This window comes from Rhineura floridana, chromosome 9 (genome assembly GCF_030035675.1).
Source record: "Rhineura floridana isolate rRhiFlo1 chromosome 9, rRhiFlo1.hap2, whole genome shotgun sequence".
In the NCBI taxonomy this organism is placed as follows: Eukaryota; Metazoa; Chordata; class Lepidosauria; order Squamata; family Rhineuridae; genus Rhineura; species Rhineura floridana.
In genome coordinates this window covers 109,959,985-109,987,539 of record NC_084488.1, presented here as the reverse complement: position 1 = coordinate 109,987,539, position 27,555 = coordinate 109,959,985, and the positions used below count along the sequence as shown (strand labels likewise).

General features: G+C 41.9%; 1 protein-coding gene and 1 pseudogene across 3 annotated transcripts in view; both read left to right on the top strand.

The window, feature by feature from the left end:
• CFAP299 (cilia and flagella associated protein 299) overlaps positions 1-27,555 on the top strand; it is a 467,999-nt gene that overhangs the window by 354,311 nt on the left and 86,133 nt on the right. The window lies entirely within an intron of this gene.
• On the top strand, positions 23,473-23,591 carry LOC133364748 (5S ribosomal RNA; annotated as a pseudogene).

Sequence of the window (27,555 nt, the reverse complement as noted above, 5' to 3'; positions counted from 1 at the left end):
CAGAGCGTGATTGTTCGCTCCCAGAGGAAAACCTGGATGGGGGAGGCTTCCATAGGTTTGAAGGACACGCAAGTACACATACACACGCTGACAAGATGTTTTAGCAACAAGACTTCAGAAATTCAAAAAGAATGCACTGGAAAAACATTTCCACTTTTTTACCCCCAGAGGGGGATGAAATAGTTCTTTCTGCGATAGATGGCTGTCTTAGGGGCACAGGAGTCCAGTAACCTTAAGCGCTGCAAGTTCCAGGCCCTTATAGAGGAGTGAACACATCTTGCTACTCATCTGATTGTTAGGATCTGTTGTGGCCTTCAAACCACCTGAAGCTTGCCTAGCTCCCTCAGAGGTGGGGAAGACACCATTAGGTAAACTCTCACAGAGATTTTGAAAGCTACCCACCTGGTGCTGTGTTTGCCAGAATGCTTTACGGATTCATATGGGAGCGCTTCTCTCCTAAGCAGGCTCCAGCCACCTATCATTGCGGCAGCCTGTTATTGATTAGCCAGGGCATCCACATTCTCTGTGATTTTACTGTGTGTTTCAACTTGCTTAATCCAATGTGCGTGTGAATTTTTTTAACTTGTAACATGCTTAAGACTTACAGTAGTGTGGAGTTAAAACATCATCAAACAGCATTTTTTTAAACATGAATTAATGGGGCCATCCTTTAGCAACTTTTACAGCCCTAGCTCAGACATGGCAACAGTGGAATGAGTGGTCACTGTGGCAGCAGTTCAGTGCATAGTTAAGCACCCTTTATTCCCACCAATATCAAAGGGGCTTCTGAATTGTGCCCTTCGAAGCAGAGTGGTGCAGTACAGAATGACTTGATGCCAACTGCTCCTCAAACAGGAAGATGCCAGAACAGTAATTCCATCCGTGTTTATTGCATTGAGTTGCTATGCAGACAGCCTTTGAGGTGAAAAATCTTATTCAGCCAATGCTTGGGTAGCAATTGCACAACTCCATTCTACAAACATGACCTTTGAATTCCAGTTTCCCATGCTTCATCTGCATATTTTTTTTCATAAGGTCAGTATTTAGTCATTCAAACTACTTTGGGGCAGCAATGTCTGAGTGTCACCACCAATCAGCAACTGAGAGAGGAGTGGGCCAGTGGAAATACCAGCTGCTACCAAGTGCCAGCAAGGTCATAGGAAGCTACCTTATACTGAGTCAAACCATTGGCCTAACTAGCTCAGTACTGTGTACAATGACTGGCAGTGGATCACCATGCTTTCAGGCAGGGATCTAAGAACATAAGAAGAGCCTTGCTTGATCAGGCCAAAGGTCCATCTAGTCCACACTCAGTTCTCACAGTGGCCAACCAAAAGCCTAAATTTCTTCCCCAGCCCTACCTGGAGGGTGCCAAGCATTGAACTTGGGACCTTCTGCATGCGAGACAGATGCTCTACCACCAAGCTTACAGCCCTTCCCCAAAGTTCCAATGTCCAACAGCTGGAGAGGCAGCAAGTACATAAAGTTAGGAGGAGAGGACAGTGCGGGGAGCCAAACCATCTGAAGAACCTAGTGGCTACCTTTCAGTTTAGACTGAGAATATTATATACTAAGCAGTGGGGCATAGGATTGGCTGCCTGAGATCACATAATTCCCAGAAACAGGAGAATTCCAGTCTCCGGTACTAGCATCCAAGTTTGGATTGTCTGCAGTTCTCTCTGACCCAAGGTCACATGTTGGTGCCATTAGCAGAGAATCAGTGCCTGACCCACAGCATTTGAGCTTTATTTTGCTTCACACTCTTTGCACAGTGTAAGTGCTGCCATGCTGTGCCTTTGCAGGGGCCCATAGCAGTGTACATGGGCAGATAGCATCACTGGGTCTTTGCTGGCTCAGGTTCTGCCTCTTCAGATGCCACTCAGCAGCATTGGCCAATATATGCTTCCCTCACCTACTCAGTGTCTACTTAGCAATGATTGCTGCGGACTACTGCTACCTCCGCTGGTGAAATACACATGTGAAAGATCTCTGAAAAACCGTAAACAATATTTGCAGATGTCTGGAAGTTTTCTTCAAATTCTTGGAAAGAGGATGTTTGTTCTTTAATTGCAAAGCCTCAAACAGGAAATCTTTTATTAACAAAAACATATCAATATGACTTACTTGTTTCTATTAACAAGGAGGAAATACATTAGCAAATTTAAGTAATTGCTCTCAAGAATGTCTGGAGATGATGGGAAGATGTCATGCTCATGGTTTCACACACACACACACACACACACACACACACACAAACACTGTTAGTAGCATATGGAAGAATTGCTGAAGGATGTTTAATATCTCTTCTCATTTTGGAAGATAATTTTTCCCTTCCCCTTTCTTTCCATCCTGCACACCTCACACCTGTACTACCCAATTAGCACTTGCTGCAAATCGTACATTATGGCATATTGACCAATTTACTGTTTGTATAATCCAGTCCCCTCACCGCTACCATGTAGCTCCAAGGAGGTAGAAGGGTAGTCAGAGGCAGACATGCATCTGGACCTTCCTCAGAATTGGACCAGGCTTGGAACTTAACCTCACACCCTGTAGTTTGTCTTAATTCAGAATTGTTCATGCTCATCCTCAACATGCTCCTTTCAGTCTAGATTGGTTCTAGATGTTCCTGTTCACAAGGATGGGCATGGTTTCCTTATAAACATTTGAAAAACCTTCCTTGATTAGATTATCCATGTCTTTTCCTCCCTGCACATGCCCCAGATGAATGAAAAAGGAAGTGGTAATTGTGATCTTGGTGCACACCCACCCACAATTTCATTGGGCAGGTATGGATACACACACCCGCACACACGTTGCTGGGATGCCTACGGGTGTTTTCATCTGTTTTCAAATGGACACTGCAGAGTAAGACAGAACGTTACCAGAATGAGCGTTCATCTTTTGAATGAAACCAGTTTCTCAAGGAGCACTTTTCAGTGGCAAAAAACGTGCAATAGATCTAGATTGTGTGTGGACTACATAGAAAAAACAAGTACTCAGTCTGTATTGATTCTAGAATAAAATATAATGTGTACACACCCTGGACATGCTGTGCTCTCCCCATCAAAACTTTTCCAACAGCATTGCCAAGTTGCCACCAGGTTCACTTCTTGTAATACCTTGTATGAGCATGGATCCTTTGACCATCTGCCATCCATAGTAACGATAATGGCTGTGTATGCTCTCCGGTACATTAACATATGTTCCTCCCAGCAGACACTCAAGTCAGTATCCGTGTCACACTTGTTGATATCAAGCTGTCTTTCCTCTTTCATGTTCTTTCTCAGCTCTTACTTCGTCAGTAAAATCCTCGAGGAAATCTTTTGCTCCTGTCCTTCCTATCATTCCTAATGATAGGCATCCTGCCTATGGCTTCATGTAGGTCATTTCTTCATTTCCTAGCAACAGATGATAGAAGACTATAAGGCTCTTGAGCTTAGTGAACAAAACTGAGCCTAGTTGGTGATATAGAGAGCTGTTATTAAAATATTGGTAGAAATTAAAGGAGATTGTTAACACATGCCCAGCCAAGTTTGTTGGATCTTTTTCACCAATGTGTTTGGCAAAGTGTAGTCTGACGTGGGAGTCTGCTGTAAAAAGGAAGAAGATTGGAAATCCAAGCAATGTTTTGCCACCTGGAGACACTGGAGCTGAAAGACTATAAAACGTTAAAAGAAAATGGTGAAAGAAGTCCTTGTTTGAAGCAGGTAGAAAAGATCATTCAGAATTTTCACACATCAGATGACAGATAAGCTTTTTTGTTTTTCAACCAAGTCTTTAATAATCCTTAGGCTGGCCTTAGGCAAAAGTGAATTAGCAGCACTAATCAAGTGGTTTAGGGATAATTTTCACATTACAGCTTAAAGATACAGGAGCATTCCCACAAGTTCTTCAGAAGACACCACAGTGGAACCTAAACCACCCGGTCGTCACTTGGCAAACTCTTGGTTATAGCTTTCCTGCTTAGTTTTACTAGGTGACAGCCCTGAGAACTGCTCTGGAGCTGAAAGAGAGGATACAGTCACTGCTTCTCTTATTCCATTCCTCTTCCTCCCTTTGTGGCATGATGACCTGGGCAAGAACTGAGAACCCTTGGTTTGGAGCATTTTGAGCACCTTGCAGGACAGAGATAGTCATCAGAGTCCTCCAGGTGTTGTGGACTACAATTCCCATCATCTCTGATAATTGGTCATGAGGGGGGAGGGTGTAATTAACTGGAGAGTACCACGTTTGCTGAAGTGTTGACCACTTCAGCTGCCTGATAAGCCTGCTGCAGTCCTCCAATACAAAGCAGTCCCATCAGAGGGCACTTTATCAAGGTGGCCCTGACAGCAAGGGCTATAAAGGACATTCTGATTGGGCTGAGACTTTGCCTGAGCAACAACAGTCTTCCTGTCTCAGTTGAGTTCCTGTGTGCTGCTCTCTCTGATTCCTGGCTTGGTCTCTTGGCTCTGACTCTCCAGCAAAATGCCTGGCTCCCCTCTGACTGCTGTCTACTGCTTAACCCTGTCATATTTCTGCCTGCCTGTTTGCTGTCAGGCAATACACGGGTCTTATTTGTTTCAACCAGCAAGAGGTGAGGACAGACCATAAGACAAGTGTGGGGAACCTTTAGCCCTCCAGATGTTGAACTACAGCCCCCATCATCCTTTGCCTTTGGCCAGGCTCCCACAACTGCCATAGGATATTTGATTGTGATAGTTCTCCAGATCGTGTCCTGGCAATCCTATTCCTGTTGACGCTTAGAGCCCTTGTTATTCCCTTTATAAATCATAACTTCTGTTTGTACTTTGCACCCTATTATTTCTGAGTAGCAGAAGTATATACACAAGGTGGTATTTTCCCTTCTGTTTGTCAGCTGATCGACACATACAAGTTCATCACTTGATGACTGCAAGATTTAAATGATTAACTGCAAGTGTGAATAAGCCATTAGACACAGAACATCACAAGTAGAGCTCTTGTATGCAATTCTTTACAGTGAGGTCAGTTCACAAATTTAGGCGCCGGTGAAGGGCTGGTTCACACATGCGTGTTCATTACTCATCACTCATTACAAGTGAATCGTCATTGATCAAACACCTCAGATGGCACTTTCATATCACACCATCTGTGGGATCAATTCACACAGTCTGCTGTAAGTCATCAATGGGAAGGGAGTTTAAAGATGGATGAAGGAGCCTGTCCCTTTAGAGTGTGGGCAGTGTGATGCTAGAAGAATTGGCTTAATCTCAATTGGCTTTGCTTGCCCTCAGAGACATTATCCCAAAGTTGAATCTAACAGGCTATGTAGCATGATGATGTTGTATGTTCACTATGAGATTCCTGATTGCCTGGGATGATTTGCAGGAGGATAAGCATGAGGTGAGAAGCATGAAACCAGAGCAGAAGCTGAAAGAGAAAAAATGGCTGGGAGCAACTAAGAATAGCTACAAAGAATGGTATGATTGACTTTGTGTGTGTGTGTGTGTGGAAACTTCACCTCCTTTGAAAACACTAATCACCCTAAAAAACAAGATGGATATTCAGCTCAGCCATAAAACCAAGTGCTGCACACACTTGTGTGAACTACTGTGTCTCTGCATCAAATGTGCTACTCTGGGATACCTGCTTTGGCTGCTTAGCAGTAAAGGGGTTCAGATATAGGTCTTCTCCAGTTGCATTCTTTACTGATTTACTGAAATCAGGCTAGAGGAACTGTGCATTGTACAAGGTCCATGCTGCTTTGGTGGCGCCTGAAAAGTACAGAAGGCTTTTCAGTTTTTAATGCCATCTGAACGAATACAAGAACACACACTCAGGAGCCTGTTCTCACTGTGAATTACTACTTGCAAATACAGCCAACACCCTGTTTACACAGATAAGCAAATCCGCAGTCTGCTGAGCTTCTTCCATTCAGAGCAGCAGCTGTGGAACACTCTGAATAATAGTTGACTGGAAAGCACATGTTGCACACACAGTAAAAACAGTTCTTCTTCTGTACAGGGCAAGCTGCTTTTCTTTTGAAGACTTAGCTGTGACATCTGCTGCTCAGCCTGCCACTGTCTCCCCTATAATTTTGCTTCTGAGATGCAAGGCGGGGGGGAGGGTATTGTTTTTTCATGTGTTCCTGTGAACTTTCATGTGTGTGTTTAAAAAGGGAGAGAGAGAGAGAAGACACAAAATACTTCAAAACAATGGGCTATGGAGCAAGCATCCATTTATATGATCCTGACACTTGTTGGTGTGCAATAACAGTCCCTAAACATTTCATACAATGTGCTAACTTTATTCACCTTTTAAAATTGATTATAACAGCCATCAGGGTACTATAGAATAACTACTGGAGAGCCAAAAGTATTCTACCTGTTAAGACTGAACATTATTCATTATTGCAGTTTTTTTTTTTAAATGCCCATAGCAGTGAGAGCTAGAAACCTCCTCCTTTTTAACAACAGAAAAGCTAAAATCCCAAGTATTTCAGATATATTGTTCTGAATACAGCAGGTATCACATGCACTGCTTTATATGACTATTTGCACGCATATACTAGGTATGTAGATGGCCACCTTTGTCAGTCATCACCTTGTTCATGAGGAAAACTACACACACATCCAAACTGGTGGTGAATACTTTCAAAACTGACTTCATCAGCCATCTTGGGGGAGGGGTGCATGTGCAGAACCATTCCAGCCTAGATTACTAAACTTGCGGTCCCAGATGCCCCCCCAAAAATTGTTTTATTTTTCTTGATTTTTTAAAATTTTTATTTATGTAGGAGCAGATCCGGAGTGTGAACTGTGTCCTGTGGTTTGCTTCATTGTAGCGATCACTGTCACTTTATTGGGGTGACAATCTTGCATAAATGTTCCAGGAAATATGTTCTGAAAAATTAACCCCTAACAATTCTCTTTCCTTGAAACCAGCACCCTTACATTTCATGTAGGCAACGTAGTGAAATGTATGATCATATTCTAGCCAGCTTTCATCCCTCTTCTAGGCAGGACCGTCACTTTGAACAGAACAGAACTGCTAAGGCCATCTGTTTTTAAGATATGGAAGGGAGGTCAGTTGCCTTCACTACCACAGCCTGGTGGTATTTTTGCTAGATGTAATTTGATCTACAGGTGACAAATTAGGCCAAACGGTATTCAAGAAAAATAAATGGGCTGTCATTAAGAATTTATTTTAACTGGTAATGTATTTTAAGCCTCTCCTATTCAGTCAGATTGTTGCTTCAGACCCTTGGGGCACCACCTGTGAAACTGTCCATGTTTTGGTGGGCTGCCTTTTTTTTTTAAGCTTCCTCAGTAAGTTAATAATTGACTCCTAAATATTTCCTCCCTTTTGCTTTCCAGTCATTTACCTTTCATCCCTTCAAACGTTTTCCAGTGAAGACTGTTTCACTAGGTGACATAGCCAAGACTTCAGTTCCCCACCACCCCAGGTTTTCTTTTTCCACTTGACTACAAATACCAAAACAGGATTTCTCATGGCAGTCTGTATGCCATTGTGTAAGGGAAACCCTCAAAGAGCAAGGCCCTTAACCCTTCACATGTAACTCTCCTCTCTCTTAAAGAACAAACAGCCAGCCAAAGTAGGAATGAAATAGTAGAATATTGGTGTGAGTCTCCAGTGTATATTGAGCCCTCCATATGAGTGTCCAGTCATATGCAGGTCTAGTTTGGGCAATTTTTCCCACTCAAGAAGTGACAGAAGAATCTCACATTAAACAGGCCTTCCGACATTTGGGTGCTCATGTGGAAGGCCTAGGTCAGGCTGGAGCCTATCTGTGTGGTGGTGGGGTAGAGAGGGACTTTTGCAACTCCCATGTCCCACATTATTGTTATTTTTGTTGTTATTAATTATTGTTTTGTTTGTTTGTTTATTTTATTTAGTATATTTGTACCCTACTCTTCATCCAAAAAGGCTCCCAGATAGCCCCTGCCCACAGGCTTGCAATCTAAACAACACAGCACAACGCACAAGGCGAAAGGGTTAGGGAGGGAAGGGGGGGTGAAACAAACTCAGGCCCTTAAATTCTTAAATAATAGTTCCTATCATGACTAGCTGGCATAGAAACAGTTCAGGGCAGAGAAGGTGCCTGATGGAGCTGGTCTTGTGGCTTTCCCATTCAAGGAGCCTGATGGATATATTATTATTATATATTACAATATTTTACAATAACGAAACATAGTACAACAACTTAAACAGCATAAAATATGATCATGCTGATGATAAATAGAAAAGGAAATGATTTATAAGACATTGAATCCTTCTGCAGTACATTATATTGTTCCTAATAATACAGCTGGTTTAATATTATCTTTTATGTTGTTACTGACAGCTGTTAATAGATGAATAACCATTTTCACAATCCTCATTTCAGACCAAGTCTTTTACGTAACCAAACAATAGGAGGCATGGGTCTACTCACTGTTGTAGGTTTAATTTCATGTATGTATGTATGTATTTCATGTAATGACATTTATGTCATTATTTGGGGGCATGGCCAGACAATGTGGGATAGGCCAGCACTGTTGCTTTACATCTCCAAAAAGTATTATTTTTCCGTTTATAAATGTGGTTGAGTCTTAAGGGTGTCAGATACCAAAGGAGCATAAGTTTACAGAAGCTTTCCTTGAGATTGTAAATGTGGTTTACGCTGGGATGTGTTGAGATCTATTGCTATACCCAGTTCCATATATCTTATTATATATCTTGCTGCAGGTCCTCATGTATATTGATACAAATGTCTAGGTGTATCAATATTATTAATATTGTATATAATTTACTCAGTAAATTTGTGTTTTCTCTTTTGACATTAAAATTTCAACATCTGTTCTCTCTGAGATAGCCATATGCCTGCAATTCCTGCACACGCACACACACCCCTCTTAAGCCTGTTACAAATTTTATCCCCATTTTATCTTTGCAAGCTACACTGAACCCCTTGCTAGCTTGCTGTCACCTCATTATCTCCAAGTCTATACTCCTTGGTGTTCTTCCCGAGCTTGCCTTCTCCCACAACAGACATCCCGAGGAACCAATCAGCATGAAAGGGGAGGTCTTCTCTCAGTGGCTGACTCTCAGTGGCTCAAATCAGAGCATGTTGTTAGCAAGACAAGAAAGAAGACTGTTCTTAGTGGCTGTTGGCTAACATGCTCCCCCTTTCATGCTGATTAGGATACTGGAAATAGGGACCCTGCTGGTCCCTGGCTGCAAAAAGTAAAGAGACAACGCCCCCTTGGGCCCCTGAAGCACTACACACCTAACTATGTAATGAAAGTGTGTCTGGCTATATAATATATACTGTATTGTTAAATATGTTTCCCAACTCAAATCAACCCCTTATTTTCCCATAATTGCACATCACCTAAGAAAGGTTTATCCCCAAAGTCCTCATTATATCTTAAATCTGTAAGTGACAATAATCTTGGACTTAATTTTCCTCCAGATATATTCCAGATGTTAGACCAACTTTTAGAGCATGTGTTTATTTAAACCAGGTCCCTGTCAAATTTACTACAGAATCATTGTGTGTTTTTGAGCTCAGCAGATATATTGCTCCAAAATTAGTGCCTTGCCCAGGTGGAATCCTACTTTCAAATGTGTTAGCATGATCACATCAAAGGGGAAATGTGATTCTGTTACACTTGCTCAGTCTCTCAGCAGCTTTTGATACCATTGTTCAGGCATATATCTGGACTATCTTCATGGATTGGGAGTTCTGTTATTATAGCCCTACAGGTGGTTTTAGAGAGATGCATTAAGTGACTATTTGTCAGTCTTCTGGCAGTTGTGCTGATGGTACCACATGGTACCATCTATTTCTCTCTTACATTTGAATCAGGTGTGTCCATGCAAGGTCTGGACTGGTGCCTGGATGTAGTGGTGGGCTCAGTGAAGGCCAATAAACTGAATCCTGATAAGATAGGGGCCCTATGGGTGAAAAGTCCCCAGGTCTGGGAAATAAAGAGTGTGCCTATTATGGATGAGGTCACAGTCCCTCTGTGGGAACACATAGATGGTCTGGGGGTGCTCCTGTATTCATCTTTGCCTCTGGATGCCCATGTGACCTCAGGGGCTAGGAGTGCCTTTGCCAGCTTTGGCTGATGTGTCCTTAAGACTGGTTTGGAAGCTGCAGCTGATGCAAAATGCAGCAGCTAGGTTGCTAAGTAGAGTGTCCAATCATGTACATGAAACACCTGTGTTAAAGGGATTGTACTGGATGCCTATCTCTATAGAACAAAGTTGAATGTTTTTATTATTAACTTGTAAAACCCTAAACAACTTAGGTCCAGGTTATTTGAAAGAACGTCTTCTTCCCTTAGACCTGCACATTCACTAAGATCTTCGTAGAAGGTCCTATTGTTTGTGTCATGGCAGGCAGTGGCTCACCTTGTTGTAATTTGGGGAACGGCCTTCTCCACAGTGGCCCCCAGCCTGTGAAATGAGTTTCCCACCTAGATATGGCAGGCATCTACAGTGAAAAGCTTCCATCAACAGTTAAAAACTTATTTACTTAAGCTTTTTCAGGCCTCTGATATCAGTTGAATGGTTCCTGGTTCTTGTAATTGTGACTTGCTGGTTTTATTGTATATTGAATTGTTTTATTGCACAGTGCCTTCGTATTACTTTGATGAGAGGAGGTGTATAAATAATAATAATAATAATAATAATGTGTGGGTGGGTAGGTGGGTGGGTAGGTGGGTGGGTGGAAACAAAAGTTATTCCCTCATTTTCCATTGATTGGGTCAGAATTTTCACTACTATTCTTGGTTTCTTGGTATTACTAAGGAAGTTGTCATTATTTTTACCAATTTGTGATCACTTTAAAAGTCAATTGGAGTGGTATTTTTAAAAATAAAAACAATATGAAATTTTCCCATCCAAGGAAGTTTCAGATGTGCCCAACATGTCCAGTCTTCCTTTACCTTCTGCATAGGTTTATCATGAGTCACTATGGCTAAGCTTTATAAATATTGTGTTATCCATATTCCTAAGTGTTTAATTGGATAATTGTCCATGGAATTGAATGGCATCTCATTATTTTTTCTTTTACAGTCTTATTCAGATTAAAACCCATCCATTCAGATTTTGTAAGATTACTTTTATATTTAGAAATTACACTGAATTCTTTAAGCAAGTATTAAAGTTTCTGAAAAGAATTTGTAGGATCATGTATGTACAGTGCAATATCATCTGCATATGTATTAATTTAAATCTTATTTTGTCCTAAGTTTACACCACCTGTTTCCTTATTAGTTCTTGCTTCCACTAAGGTTTAACTAATAATGAAGATGGGGATCATCCTTGTCATGTTTCTCGTTTAAGATAAAATGTATCTAAGCTTACACCATTGACTGTGGAGAGCTATTCCACAAGATCAGTATTTTTAAAGACTTGGTATAAATAGCTCCATTCTAAGTGATCAAAAGATTTTTCTGCATCTAAGAATAAAATTCCATATGGTTGTTTAGACTTGGCTATCCTATCATTATATTCAAAAGCTTCCTGGTGTTAATTGATAAGTTACAAGTTTTAATAAAACTATCTGATCTTCAACAATGCATTTCCCAACAGTTGCACTGGGTGTTTGGGTGTTTTTTTTTGCCAGAATAGGGGACCTAATTTTAAAATCCTGATTTTTAAAAAGCAATAGGTGTGTCTTTGTTTTGATTGATTGTCTGCATTGCAATCAATTTAGTTTATTTCCATGTTTTCAAGATGCGTTTTTGCATGACTTCATTTAAAGCATCCAAGAGAGGATGTTCTATGGTATTCAACAGTGCCTTATAATATTTCTTCAGTGAACCACCTAGTTTTCAATTCTATGGACATTCTGTCAGTAGCAGCATGTGTGGTGAGGTGGAGCCTGGGACCAACCTGCTGACACCAGTGTCACTTTTACTTACCTGAATGGTGATGGGGTGGGCTGCTCCTGCCAGTGTAACTGCCTTCCCTGGCCTTGCCACTGTCCCAGCGCCATGGATGTAAGCAGCGGTGTTGTCAAGATCAGGAGAGTGGATCCACTTCATCACATACATTGCTACTGAACTCTGTGCCGCTCAGAAATTGTGATTGGCTTCGTAGATCTTCAGTGTTAGTTTTTATTAAATGGGTCTAATTCCTTCTTAAGGGGAATGTTCTGAAGAGGAGTCTCATAAAATTCTCTAAGTTTGCTCTCATAGTCTTGATATTATGTAAGTCCTATCTCCATGTGTCAGTTGCAAAACCATGTTGTTATTATTATTTCTTTCTGCACAGATAATACTTTATTTGGCTTGTTGCCCTTTTTAAAACCTTGCTGTTCTAATAAACATTGCTTCCCCCCCCCAATCTAGGAACAGTTAATTAGGTCTAATTGCATTCTTGAAGTTTCCAATTTTCTGTAGATTATATTAGAACATGTTTATGTTTCTGTTCCAGCTGTTGAATTTTAATTTTAATACCATTCATGTTCTTTTCCCTTTCTTTTTTTAAGTATGTTGCTTTTTGAATCATTAAACCTGTCGTTACTGTTTTTGAAGCCTTCCAGATGGTAACCTTAGCCATCTCTGAGCAATATTTATCTGGAAATGTTTCTGTAACACTACAGTTAGTTCTTGAGTTGATTTTGCAATAAGAAAAATGTCTAACCACCAGCATCCACTTCCCAGTTGTTCCATATACGTCTATCCTGTCAAAATAGTGGGATGGTCAGTATGTGCCAGGAAAAGTCTGTTTTTATGATGTTTTAAAGTGTTTTTAGTGCTTTTGTTTGCTGCCCTGGGTTCCTACTGGGAGGCAGGAGGGGATATACCGTATATTCTGGCGTATAAGATGACTTTTTAACCCAAAAAAATCCTCTCAAAAGTTGGGGGTCGTCTTATACGCCCAGTCGTCTTATACGCCGGAATATTTCTCCTGCTCGCAGCCTGGCCCGGCGTCCCCTCCCCTGAGGGGAATCCCCATTGCTCCTCCATCCCCGCCATCTCCGCCTCCTCCACCGCGGCGAAGGCGGCGCCCTGCGCGGCCTCCTCCGCCTCCTCCTCCGTTGCAAAATGGCGGCCGGGGTGGGGAGCAGCAGCAGCAGCAGCCTCCCCGCATCCTTCTCCTCCGTGGCGGCCTCGCCTGCGCCGCCTCCCGCCGCTGCTGCTGCTCCTCCGCCCGCAGCTGCTCAGGCGAGCGACAGGGCCGCGGCGGCTGCTCGTCCTCGGGCGGCCAACGGCGGGCCGCTTTTGTTGCTCTCACCGCCGCACGCCGCGCCGGCGCCTCCACTGACGCACAACCACCAGGCAGCGGCAGCAGCAGCAGCAGCGGGAGGCGGCGGAGGCGGGAACCTGCTGCCGACAGCTGCCCCTGTGGCCTCCTCCTCGGCGCCCTCCACCGCCGCCTCCGGCCCGCTGGCGCCGCGGGAGCCGGCCTACAACTGGCAGGTGACGAAGCCGACGGTGCAGGAGCGCTTCGCCTTCCTCTTCAACAACGAGGTGCTCAGCGACGTCCACTTCTTGGTGGGCAAAGGCCGCGCCGGGGCGCAGCGCATCCCCGCCCACAGGTCGGTGCGGGCTATGGGGCGAGGGGGCACTGGCCACGCAGGGAAGAAAGGGGAGAGGGACGCTGGCTTTTTAAACGGGGATCAGGGTCAAAAGTTGGGGGTCGTCTTATACGCCCAGTCGTCTTATACGCCGGAATATACGGTAAATCAAATAATAAATAAATAATAAAATAAAATATGTTTGTGCCTCTGTTTCTGTATTCACAACCAACTGAGCCAGGCATGGTGAAGTAAAATATAGATCTATTCTTGAATATGAATTATAAAGAGTAATATCTTCATAATCTATGGATCTAAACACACTATTTAAGATTACTCGAATAGATTACATTTTGTTGAAATACAGTTTCATTACATTAGATGAATTAAGAATAAACAAGGGTGCAGAAAACTCCTAGTGTTATTAATATTTGCAGCTTAGGAGTTTTATACTTAAAAATTTAAGAAAGAAAAAGGTAACTACAGATTAACAACATTTGAGAAAATTGTTAAGCAGGAAAAGCCTTAATGCTGACACCCACCAAATACCAACTGCTGTTGTCTAAGGAGGATATTAAAGGTATTGATTTTAAAAGCAGATGGCAAATAATAATGCAGAGGAACATCTCAGAAGGAGAATGGAATTATATATTAAGAATAAAACTAGAACTGTCACCTTGTGTGATGATGATGATGATAGTTATTAGTCGCTTGATGTGGAGCATTGGAAAAGGAATGGTTTGAGAGATCTTAGTACCTTTTATGATTTATATGAAGCAACAATGTATTTTTTTTTAAAAAAAGGATACCTTCTCACTGCTGAGATTAGTAACATAAGAATTCCAAAGTTTGAGTTCCAGAATATTGGAAACATATCTAAATAGAGATTAAATGTAATAATTCATTCATTCATAATGCAATAATATATAATATAATTTATGTTTTTAAAAATGATTATAATATTATTGTGTATATGTTTATATGACATATCTGGATATATTGTATATGATTTGTAGGTTATCGGCACTATATTTTATAATAATTTAAAATCTGCAAAACAAATTATGAGGAGCTGAGCTGCCACTCAGATTGTTCATGCACTGGTAACTTCCATGCTGGATTACTGTAATGCTCTCTATGTGGGGCTGCCCTTGAGGTTGGTCTGGATCTGCAGCTGGTGCAAAATGCAGAAGCACGATTGCTCACTGAGGCAGGGTATTGCCGACATATTACCTGCTGCTGAAAGAATTGCACTGGCTGCCCATTAGCTACAAGGCCAAGTTCCAGGTTCTGGTTTTGGTGTACAAAGCCCTATACAGCTTGGGACCAGGATACCTGAAAGGCCGTCTTATCCCTTATATACCCAGCAGATCACTGCACTCTGCAGGTGAGGGCCCCCTGCAAATACCATCTCATTAGGAGGTCCATTCTGCACAACATAGGAAGCAGACCTTTAGTGTTGTAGCACTGACACTTTGGAATTCCCTCCCCTTAAATATTAGACAGGCGCCATTTCTGTTATCTTTTTGGTGCTTATTAAAGACCTTACTCTTTCAACAAGCCTTTTACGTAGAGACCTTATCCCAGTCTGCGTCTATATTGGAACTGCTTTGTAAGATGTTTTTAAAGATGTTTTGTTTTAATATGTTTTAAAGTCTTTGTTTTTAAGATGTCTTAGAGTGCTTTTTGTTTTTGTTTGGGCTACTTCTAGGAGGAAGGGTGGGATAATAAATAAATAAATAAATGTCTGATCTATCAGTTCTTGGGCTCACCATTGAAATATCTTCCAATCAAAATTTCTTTATTAATGCAACCTTTCAAGTAAGTTTTGCTCGTTGCTTGTCAGATGTCCAAATACAAATAATCCAAATACAAATCGACTTTATGGATCCTTCATCCATTCCAAAATTAATATGGAGGTGGATTTTTTCCACAATATTTAGCTGTGCCTTTTTCTTTTCTTTCCTGAACATGCTGAAAAACATCCCCCAGTTTTAAAGCATCTAATTGTCATTGTCATGGTTCCCATCCCAAAACACCACAACAAGGCTTCTTTTTTAAGAGATTTATTCAGGAAAGCTCAATACAGATTTAGCAAAAAGTTGAGATTACTGGGGTTGCAAATCAAGAGTCTAAAGAGTAGGATCTGGAGTTGGAGACTGGATGGTAGCAACAAAGATGCCCTGACAAGTCTCTATGCCCTTCCCACCTAGCTTTAAAAAAGCTAATTCGTGGGACTCTTGCTCCACAAGGAAAAATGCGCTCAGAGGCGGGCTCTTCTGTGAGAAGAGGGTTTATATCGGCGGAGGCAGCACTGGGTTCTTGGTGACAGGACAGTAACCTGTACCCAGGCTCCTCCTCTTCTTCCTGCTCTGCCGCACCCAATGACACCTCCTGCTGTAGGGGTAGGGCAGGAACATTATTGCATATTTGACCATTTAAACATTTAAAACTTGGCTGTATCATTACCACTCAGAAACACCAGACAAATTAGCTATTCTCCTATTTAGGTTACAGCAGAGATGGCTAACCTGTGGCTCTCCAGATGTTGTTGGACTACAACTCCCATCAGCCAAAGCCAGTGTGGCCAATAGTCAGGGATGATGGGAGTAGTAGTCTAGCAACATCTGGAAGGCCACATTTTAGCTGTTCTGTAGCAGTATTCCAGACACAAATATATACCTAAAACCTCAGCACCACTCTCATAACTGAGGGCTCATCCAGACGACTGCAAAATGTGTGACACGCCCGCTATGTGTGTTCATTATTTTTCGGTTGTCCAAATGACGTCTCACACTGTTATGCATTTTCGCGGGTTAAATCCGCTCCTTGCAATACCAGCAAAAATGCGATTTGCTGTTTAAAATCGGGAATCATCTGCTGTGCCTTCAGGAGTTAGGATGCAATACCGCGGACTTTACAGCTGATGGGCAGTTCTTGGGCGTTTCCCCTTGCCCCATCTCCTCATTCCAGCCAATCACGTATCTGCAGTTTTGCGCATGTGCGAGAATAAGCCCGGGAAAATTGAACCAATCATCGCAATGGTGGGGTGTTGGGGGGGGGGGTCTGCAACTACTGTGCAGATGCATTTTATTTTTTGCCAGCCTGCAAACTGGGAGGCCGCTCTGGGTGAGATCAAAAGCTTTGTCAATTTCATTCTACTTGCTGGGGTTTTTGCTTCAAATCAGAAACGCATACATTTGTTTAAGTGTAATATCGCAAATACAAACAAGAAAAGGGCTGCTGGTCGGTTTCACGCCTGCTCCGGAAAGCTTTGTCAATTTCATTCTCTGTGGGAAGGAAAGGGAGAAGGAGGGAGGGGTGACACGTTTCTTGCTTTTTTGGAGAAATAAGTGCAATTGCCAGCGTGTGTATCTCCTTAAATATCAATTAAGGCAGAAAAGCATACATTCGTTTAAGTGTAATATAGCAAATACAAACAAGAAAAGGGCTGCTGGTCGGTTTCAAGCCTGCTTCGGAAAGCTCTCATTCTCCGTGGGAAGGAAAGGGAGAAGGGGTGTGTGACACGTTCCTTGCTTTTTTGGAGAAATAAGTGCAATTGCCAGCGTGTGTATCTCCTTAAATATCAATAAAGGCAGAAAAGCATACATTCGTTTAAGTGTAATATCGCAAATACAAACAAGAAAAGGGCTGCTGGTCGGTTTCAAGCCTGCTCCGGAAAGCTTTGTCAATTCCATTCTCCGTTGGAAGGAAAGGGAGAAGGAGGGGGTGTGTGACACGTCTCTTGCTTTTTTGGAGAAATAAGTGCAATTGCCAGCATGTGTATCTCCTTAAATATCAATAAAGGCAGAAAAGCATACATTCATTTAAGCATAATATCACAAATGCAAACAAGGCAGGCGTGAAACCGACCAGCAGCCTTTCCTTCCGAGGCAAAAACTCCTTTACAGCCATATTGTGCTTCGTTGCAAAGGGGAAGAGGAGCATACATAATTTTTTTGCTGACTAATTGGTTGATAGGGGGAGGTTTTAGAGGCGGAGCTTGGAAAAAGCGAAAAGAATGTAGGGGTCTTACCGCTGCTTGTGCGGGTGCAAAAAAGCGTTGTTTTTTTAATTGGGAAAGAGCGAACTAAAAGGCAAAGTGAGGACTATCAGATGACAAACCGAATATGGAGACCATGGATTATCCCGCTCCATTTGGATAAGCCCTGAGACTGCAAAGACAAGGCACCTCAAATGGGTAGGCAAAAGAAGTGGGAAGCTCATCAGGAAGGGAAACACATATATTAAAATATGACACTTGAACATCCTTCATTGCTCTACATTCAGTACTAATGTGTGAAACAAAACGAAATGGACTGCCTTCAAGTCGATTCCGACTTATGGCGACCCTACGAATAGGGTTTTCTTGGTAAGCAGTATTCAGAAGTGGTTTACCATTGCCTTCCTCTGAGGCTGAGAGGCAGTGACTGGCCCAAGGTCACCCAGTGAGCTTTATGGCTGTGTGGGGATTCGAACCCTAGTCTCCCAGGTCATAGTCCCACAAGGAGAGCCTAAAACATCCATAGCCATTCTACTTACTTAACAGTTTGCAGCAGTGTCTTTCTACACTGGGGGTGCAAGGTAGGTATATACAATGCAGACAGGACAACTCTGTTCACAAACCTTCCAACCTAGGTTAGGACCCAACCTGCTTGTCATGACCTGGAGGTGAGGTGGGGGAGTCTGGCTTCCCCTCTTTGGGGGACAAGGTTGTGGAGTTGGAGGAAAAAATCATAGGGTGAGGTATCCATAGAGCCATCAACAATGGTTCCCATTGCCCTGGGAGCACCATCATAAGAAGAAGCTGTTCTGCCAAAACCAGCCTGAAGAGATCACATCATTGCTTCCCTCTAACTCTGAAGGTTCCAGTCCAAAAGCTCCAGCAGAACCACCACATCCTCTACACTGGAGGAGTCTGTGGCTGCTGAAATAGGTAAGACTCATTTAAGTAGACCACCTTCACCCCCTGGAAGGTGGAGCTAACAACCAGAGTGAGTTGCAGCTTTTTAAAGGCATAATTTGGGATAAGCTATTGCTGAAGTAATATTCTAAACATGCACAAGCATCGCATGTGATGCACCACATGCCCTCGGCTTAGAAAGCATCTTACCCTTGGTATTATAGAGAGTTTGATACAGATTAATATGTTTGCTTACATCAGAGGCTTATTCTGCTTTCATATCATTGAGTACAGGCTGATATGTTTATTATTTCATAAGGTTGATATCCCACTCATACCTGAAGCTATTTCCCTAGTGTTTCTACTCTGCATGTAGATTTCTTGCTATCCCAAATGAAATCATCACAGTTTAGAAAGAAATTTGAGAGGAGCTTCTGAATAGAATAATCTTGGAAAACTGCTTGAGTGCATGAATATTTACTTCTTCATTGTGGCTTAGGTCTGTGGATATTCACTGTCAGCTGGCTGGTTGTTGCAAGCCATGTTTTAGAACAGTAGGAAGCTTGGCATGATGTGGGCATAGCATCAGCTGTGCCACGCTGTACTGAGCTTATCACTGCCTTACCCCCCTCTTGGTAACTGGTAGCGACATGTAGCATTGGGAAGCCAGGAGAGCAATGCAGCCCCACCTATGAAGCTCTGCCAGCCGCTACTGCTTTTAGTCTGTTCTAAAACAGATGCATGCATTTTTACATCCTGGCTTAATAAATGAAAATACGTGGGTGAAGTACAATTGCAAAGCTCTACAATATTCACTTCTCTCCAAGTGTTGGGGATCTGCTTTATCTCTTAACACCATCCAACAATTGTTGGGTGAATTCTGCTTTAATCAAATTTTGAAAATTCTGAAGGGGATTTTTCTGTTGTTTTCATTCTGACACACTGCTGTAAGCATTCAAAGCATGAGACTAATCACACCCAAAAAAAGTGGCTTCAGTCCAAAGGACTGCATGATTAGCTTTGTGCATCATGGGGCTTTGGACTTGTATTTCTTAAGAGCAACTTGCCCACACAGCACAACAAGCAAGCAAACTGAAAGTTGGGGATGTTTCAAAAGCAGTTTGTGATACACTATGGGCTCAGTTGTTTGAGAAAAAAGTAACCTTTCATTGGGCAAACACAAGCTCTTGGGCACTCTTAAAGTAGGTCTCTCAATGGCAGTCTGGGTTTTTCTTAGTTGCAAGTAGCAGCTCCCTAAATCCTTTTATGATATAGAAATTTCTTCTGGAGGCTGGGGTGGATTTTTGTATGAATCATTGGGTGTGTGCATTGCCCAATAAAATGGCCTCCCGCCATTTACAGTTGTCAATGTATAGATTTCCAGAGGGGTTGATTAAGGTTTGTGATTCTAGCAGGATTATATATTCAGAGCAGGTGAACCTTTTGCATTTGGTTTGATTGCAATCCAAAGAAAGGTAATCTTATCCCTTATATACCCAGTTGATCACTGCACTCTGCAGGTGAGGGCCTCCTGCAGATACACACAATATAGGAATTGGGCCTTTAGTGTTGTGGCACCTTTGTATTCCCTCACTTTAAATATTAAACAGGCACCATCTCTGTTGTCTTTTCAGCCCCCACTAAGACCTTCCTTTTTCAATAAGCCTTTTAAGCATCCCAGTCTGTATCCCAGTCTGCATCTGTTTTGGAATTGTTGTAAAGATGTTTTTAAATATTTTTAAAAATATTTTTTTATTTTTTTAAAAAAATGTTTTGTTTTTATGAGATTTTGAAGATGGATTTCTGTATTAAGCAGAGGGTTGGGCTCGATGACCTTATAGGTCCTTCCATCTATTTTATGATTCTATGTTTTTAAAGAAGTTTATAGATGTTTTTAATGTTTTGTCATTTGTTTGCTGCCCTGGCTCCTTCTGGGAGGAAGGGCGGGCTATAAATTTAGTAATAAATAAATAAATAATAACATATGTATAGTTGCTTGACGTTAGGCAACATGCTGCTGGATGTTATTGGACTGCAACTCCCATCATCCCTGGCCACCGGCCGTCTTGGGGCTGATGGCAGGGGAAGTTCAGCAACATCTGGAGGGCATCATGTTGGCCCCAGCTTTAAGTTATCACTTGGGGTCACATTACACAGGGCAATATTCCAACATGGATATCTATCCCATATAACAACTGTGTACACTGTCATGTATGATAAAGATACACAAGCATCCCATAGCTGGACTTGAAAAGAATTAAGCTTTTGCAAGTGCTTAGTGTGAAAGGCATTTGCAATGAGTACACATCGCAGCCACCTATACCTTATCTATCCTCAAAAGTCATTACTTTCCCTCTGGGTCTGAGAAAGCAGTGAGTCCTGCGCATTCCTGGCGGGAAAAGCCACTCTGCCAGGCCTTGCAGCATGCCCTCCACTTTCCCCTTTTCTGTACTCACAGATAAACTCTTGCCTTTGGGGACCAGAGATGGGAGTGTGTGTACGTGGAGCCTCATCACTAGTAAGTGATGAATACATAATGTCTGTTTCACTCTAACCACGTCCAGCACTCGCCCATCCCAAGTTCTAAATCACTCAGGAGCTCTACCCAAGTAAAGCAGGCTCCCTGCTCCAGAAGTTACTTTCCAACACATGAAGGAATGAAGCCATGTGACGGGAGCATGATGGAGGAGGCAGGGCCAGCAAACACTCCCCTGCTCTCCCCCTCAAGCAAATCTAATCATGGAGGTGATGACTGCCTGAGCAGTGCTTATGGGTAGTGTAGTGATTAGAGTGTTAGACTGGGACTTGGGGGACCAGGGTTTAAATCCTGACTCAGATATGAAGCTTGCTGGGTGACCTTGGGCCAATCACAGTCTCTCAGCCTAACCTACCTCACAGGGTTGTTATAAGGGTAAAATGGAAAGAGAGGAGAACCATATACGCCACCTTGAACTCCTTGGAGGAAAGGTGGGATATAAAAATTCATCAGCCAGGGATATGTATGCATTTGTCAGATGTATGTTATAGAGTTGACATCCCTGTAGGAAAATCATCCTAAATGAAACAGCCTTAAGGCTGTTAAAACAACGATGTGCATGTTATAATCCAGGCAGAAAGTAAAAAAAAAAAAAAAATCATCATCATCCTGCAGAGAGAACTGGCCTTCGAAACATCTCATTCTTGTTGCTTTTGCATGATAGTCTTCATGTTACTAACTGAACCAGAAATGCAACTGCACTAATGACTCAATTTTTAAAATTGCTGTGTCAGCTAATAAAAGCTTAGGATCGAAGGTATTAACTACTACACCAGAATGACATCACCATCATTATTTCACTGCAGGGATTAAAAGTGTACGAATTAACTTGCTCGTTTCATTTTCTGTTTCCAGCTGAAGCTCACAGGCAGGACATAAAGGCATTCACCTACTTCTGAAATGTGCCCCCTGGAGTGGGTACCCAGAGATATACTTCCACTATTACTGAGGTCTTCAGTGTTGTAATGTTGGGAAGTCCAGTCCATGTTTTGTGTGTTCAAGTTCACCAGGGCCTGGAGCAGTTGCAGCCCAGGTCTTACACAGAGAGATCAGGCCCTGAGGCAGCTACTGTTCTGATATTTTTGTTCCGTATTTGCTTTAGTGTTAATATTTGCTTGGTTTTAATTATAGCTTTCTGATCATTTTTATTATTCTATATTTTGTGAGCTGTCCTGGAAGTCTGTAGATTGAAAGGCAAGATGAAATGTTTGAACAAGAAAATGACAAAGAAAAATAATTAGCCACAATGGCACATAGTTAATTGCCTGATTTATTCAGACATTGTGGGCAAATTTGCCAGTGCAAAAGAGAAATCTACCTATACTTTCACTTCTGGTTTTAGGAGTGTGTTCTCTGGCCAGATTTTAAGAGTTTCAGTGTGATTTTCCATACATTTATTCCACTATTATTCCAGTTCAAACTTTGGCTTCCCTCAAAGAAGCCTTGTAAGGGTGCTGAAAGTTGTTAGGAGACCCCTCTTCCCCTCACAGAGCTACAATTGCCAGAGTTCCTAGGGAAGAGGGATGGACAGTTAAACCATTCTGGGAATTGTAGTTCTGCATCCTTCACAAAGTACACTTCCCAGGATTCTTTGGGGGAAGTGACTGTGTAAAGTGGAATAATAGTGGGATAAATGTATGGTGTGAATTTACCCCTTGTCAGAGGATGGAACAAGCTAGCAGGGAGCACATGAGGTGCTGCAATCCATCTTTGCAGGAAAAACGTGCATCAACGTATGGAGGACTATTCCCTGCTCAGCACTAACACACACACAGAGTATCCAAAGAGCTACCTGCTCCCATTCAAACCTGCTCTGGAGTTAAGACGCTGATGGGAGGTTCACCTCTGGGTGTCCCGCTTTCTGAGATGAGATGGGAGGTTACAGAGAATGGGGCCTTCCTCATAGTGGCACCTCAGTTATGGAACTCACTTCCCTTATCTACACAACTGCCAATATGGATGGCTTTTAGGCTCCAGCTGAGAATGGTCCAAATTTCCTGGTCTCTTAATGATGTTTAAGTGGCTTTAATGCATCCCGAGATTTTACTTCTACTTTTGACTCAACTGTGTGCTGCTGCTTTACTGTGTTTTCTCGTGGTTGTCTTTCAGTGTTTTAACTGATGTTGCAAGGCACCTTGGGAATTTTATATTAGAAGGCAAGGTGGAAATGTTTTAATAAACGTGTGCTCCGTATGCAAAGGCCTAGGGCTAAGCATGGAATAGGGACAAATGCCCTATAAACTACTGATGGTACATCCCGTCAGTGGAGGCTGGTCGATTAGGGCAAATGGAGGTCTGCCCAACCAGTCTCCATCTGCCCTCAGCCAACGCCTACCTACCTGCTGTCTTACAACCAGTCCAGGGGGGTGCTTCTGTCTATCATTGTCTCTGGCTCTACTACTGCTGGTATCCCTGCCTTTCACCCTACCAATCCCAATGGGCATTAGCCACCACTTTGCAGCCACGCCCTTAAAATCATCTTGTGAAGTTCACATTGACGGTTTACTTATTAGTATGATAAGCATTATCTAAGCCTATGGCCATACTACCCTGAACATGCCTGTCCTCATCTGATCTCGGAAGCTAAAAAGAGTCAGGCCTGGTTAGTACTTGGATGGGAGACCGCCTGGGAATACCGGGTGCCGTAGGCTTAGAGGAAGGCAATGGTAAACCACCTCTGAATACCTCTTACCATGAAAACCATATGAAAATATCAAAAAAGATTCATAGGGTTGCCATAAGTCATAATTGACTCAAAGGCATATAACAAAAACAACAAAAGCATGATCTGCCATTGATCATTCTAAGCGGAGGGGGGGGAGATGTTTAAAAGACTGCATATAAACAGTCTGAGGGGGAAAGGTGTGGTAAAACTGAAAAGCGACAGGGAATCCACCCAACACACTTGTGCATTTTATGAATGAAAGCTTTATAAGTGCTTCTAAATGAGTTTTAGAGAGGTGCAGAGGAAAGAACAATGAAGATGAATGCTGACAGGTGATGCAGGATCAAAAGCAAAAGGGAAGCCTTTGTACCTTTATCACAGGATTTCTTTTTCTTCTTCTTTCAAATAGTCTTGATTGGGTGTTCGAAGTTACCAACAACAACAACAAAAAGAACAGGAAGAAAAAAGACACTGAGACATCCGCTTTCCTGTAGAGCTGTGTAGATTTGTAGTTTTCACATGGCAGGCCTGTGTGAAAACGCAGACTTTAGGGAATTAATTTTACAATCAGGTGGGAGCTGAAAGATGTCCTTTATGTTGTACGCTGAACATAAGACGTTTGCCAACTTTTTAAACATTGGAACATCCTATATAATTTAAGTTGTTTATTTGTAACCTGTTCCTTCTTCTTAGAAAGTATGAACCAATTATTCATATATTTGCCACCACCTTTCTGTCTTTTATCTTCTCACAGCTGTAATATATTGTATGTTACAGCTCTTGCCATTTAGAGGAAACACTCTTCCGCTAGCTGTAGAAATTTTTATTACAGCTCAGTCTTTCCGCTTCTGAGGCTTTCTCGGCAGTTGTTGGAGGAAGAGACATTGCTGAGTTTTGTCTCCAAGGCAAACCCCCCCCCCATTTTTTCTGGTTTTTTTAGTCTGGGATATTTACTCTGATAAATACACAAGCCATATACGGCTCTTCTTTTAATGGTGGTATCATGGCTTCCTTGTTCACATTCCGGACATCCTCCAGCTCCTCCTGAACTCCACATATGAGTGTAAATGCATCTGATGAGCGTCTGTGTTGGAATTGCTTTTTAATATGTTCTTAAACCTTTTTAAAATGTTTTTAATCTTAGATGTTTTGAAAGCCTTTTTAAGTAATGTTTTTGAAGATGTTTTGTTTTAATGTGTTTTACGATCTGTTTTTATGATGTTTTAATGTTTTTGGTGCTTTTGTTGGCCGCCCTGGGCTCCTGCTGGGAGGAAGGGTGGGATATAAATCAAACAACAACAACAAACAATAATAATAATAACAATAAATGACAAGTGTTTGTTTTAATCCAGCAACCAAATAGTGTGGCTTTCCTTTTTCTCAGAACATACAACAGTCATCTACAACTTCCCCCCCACCCCCAGTTTTGCATGCCTCCACGTAAAAACACAATTCCAAGCTTCCTTCTACAGCCACTGGGATGCAGGTTCCTGCTTTGAACGTACCCCAGAATGTAAGGAACACCCCTGCATTTCTGCTCTGAAGCCCCTGAACATTACAAATGGTTTAGGAGAGTGTTGTGTGATTTGTCATAGTTCACATGTAGCATTGGTCAAATCTGCTGTGCCTCACAGTTGCCTCCTGAAGACCAAGAGTGTTTCTTGAACACCTTTAACATTCTCCGGTGGTGGCACATTCCACAAAGAGATCTGTAGTGATGCGTTAGTCTTCTATAGGAAACCTTGTCTGCCCTTGTTTTCTGATCAGGAAATCCCTGAAAACCTCCCAACAACACCAGAGTTTTCTGAAATTCAGCTTGAAAACCAATTGGAGTGTCTCAGGCTTGAAAATTAGTTCACAAAAGTTACTATTTTTTGTTAGGTACCATGTACTTTGATAGCACATTGTTGTTGTTCAACAATCTTGATGGAAATGTGTGTTAAGTAGTGGGGATAAGGCACCACATGCAGGCTGTTCAAACTGCCTTTGCACAATGATATTTTAACTGGCCTAATTATATAAAAATCAACTCATTTGAAATGTGGTGTTGGAGGAGAGCTTTCCAGATACCGTGGACTGCGAAAAAGACAAATAATTGGGTGTTAGAACAAATTAAACCAGAACTATCACTAGAAGCTAAAATGATGAAACTGAGGTTATCATACTTTGGACACATAATGAGAAGACATGATTCATTAGAAAAGAAAACAGAAGGGAGTAGAAAAGAGGAAGGCCAAACAAGAGATGGATTGATTCCATAAAGGAAGCCACAGACCTGAACGTACAAGATCTGAACAGGGTGGTTCATGACAGATGCTCTTGGAGGTCGCTGATTCATAGGGTTGCCATAAGTCATAGTCGACTTGGAGGCACATAACAACAACAATTATATATATGTGAATTTTAAAATCATGTTCTGTGGTGGAGACTTTAAATTCAGATTTTTGAAAGTTACAGGTTTAAAAAGCCATCTCTCGGATCACCAAACATTCAAAAAGGAAGGAGAAATAGTGGAGTTTTTTTAACCTTTATATAAAGAGAGAAATAAAAATTACACTTTGTTTATTGTATGTATTCCCTCAATTCTCAACCAATATTGGCTCCCAAGGCGTTGTAGTAGCAGAATAATTGCCTAGGAGTAGCTAGTTCCTTGTTTACACCAACCATAGATGAAATCAACATTTTTACCTGAACTGGCACCTGCTTACAACAAACAAAAACTATGCAGGCTTTGCATGGGGTTGTCTATACCATATCTCCTCTCTACTCCCCAGGACTCAGGATGGAACTTGTTTTTACTTCCAGAGCTCAGTCCAAGAATACATGTAGTAATCAATATACTCTGGGCATTTGCAGACTGTTCCCCACCACCACCAAGTAACTAGAATAATATTTCATAGCCTTCAGATATTCATTATATAAAAGCAGCATCAAAGCTATTTCCTGTTAAGGCAGCTGCAATTTCCTAGCAAATGCAAAGAGCTCTCACACCTTTTCGTAGGACAGCCTCAGGGCAAGGATAAGGTAAATGAAAGGAGGTCCTTCCAAAGACAAGGACTACACTCACAGAGCATGGTAAATCCACTGATTCCAAATCTTCATCTGCACTTATAGGACCTCACATAAAAAAGATATGAGCGGCAGGGCTCTTTGCAAACCAAAGGAGGAACCTCTGCCCCTCAAAGTGCTGGCTCAATATTTGATGAAAATTCAATTAGAACTTGAATGAACATGTCCAATGGCTTTTTTAAAGGGCAAAATTCAGGTGCAGAATGTATTGCAAACTGGGGACTCTGTTCCCGCTTGGTTGCCTTGGGACAATTTCTAGCTACAAATGGCAACTAGGCAATTTGTTGTTTCCCCACTATTGGAGTATGAATATATTTCTGTCGTCTATATATCTTTGTAAGATGCCATGTACATTGATGGTATGTGGTTGTTATATACATGTGCATAAAATCTGTTGCAGCGTAGAGGCTGTTTTAAACCACCCCACATGATGAATACACGTTTACAAATAAATTGGATTCCATTTGTAGAGATGGAAAAGCAGTATCGGGAAAATTAATAACTAAATAGGAAAAAGGATGGAGCAGAATATAAAATATTAATTCCCAGAAATCCTGTTCAGGGCTCATTTTCTCTAAAAAATGGGTCTCCAAGGCATTTACTATCTGATACTACTGGAATCGCTAGATTCCCTTGATAAGAAAGCCAGACTGGCTTAGTGCATAGACTTATGTGCAAGCTAGGTCCAAGACTTTTCCATGAATTCACTCCGTGGCCTTTTCTCTCTCTCTAAAGTGGGGAGGGGGTTGATGCAAGAACAAGCACGCTGGAGTTTCCAAATGAAAACAGTTGTCCAATATGCTTATCTTTGAGAGTAAACCCTATTGAATTCCGTAGGATTTTCTTTGCAGTAAGCATACACTGGAGATTTGGCTAGACAT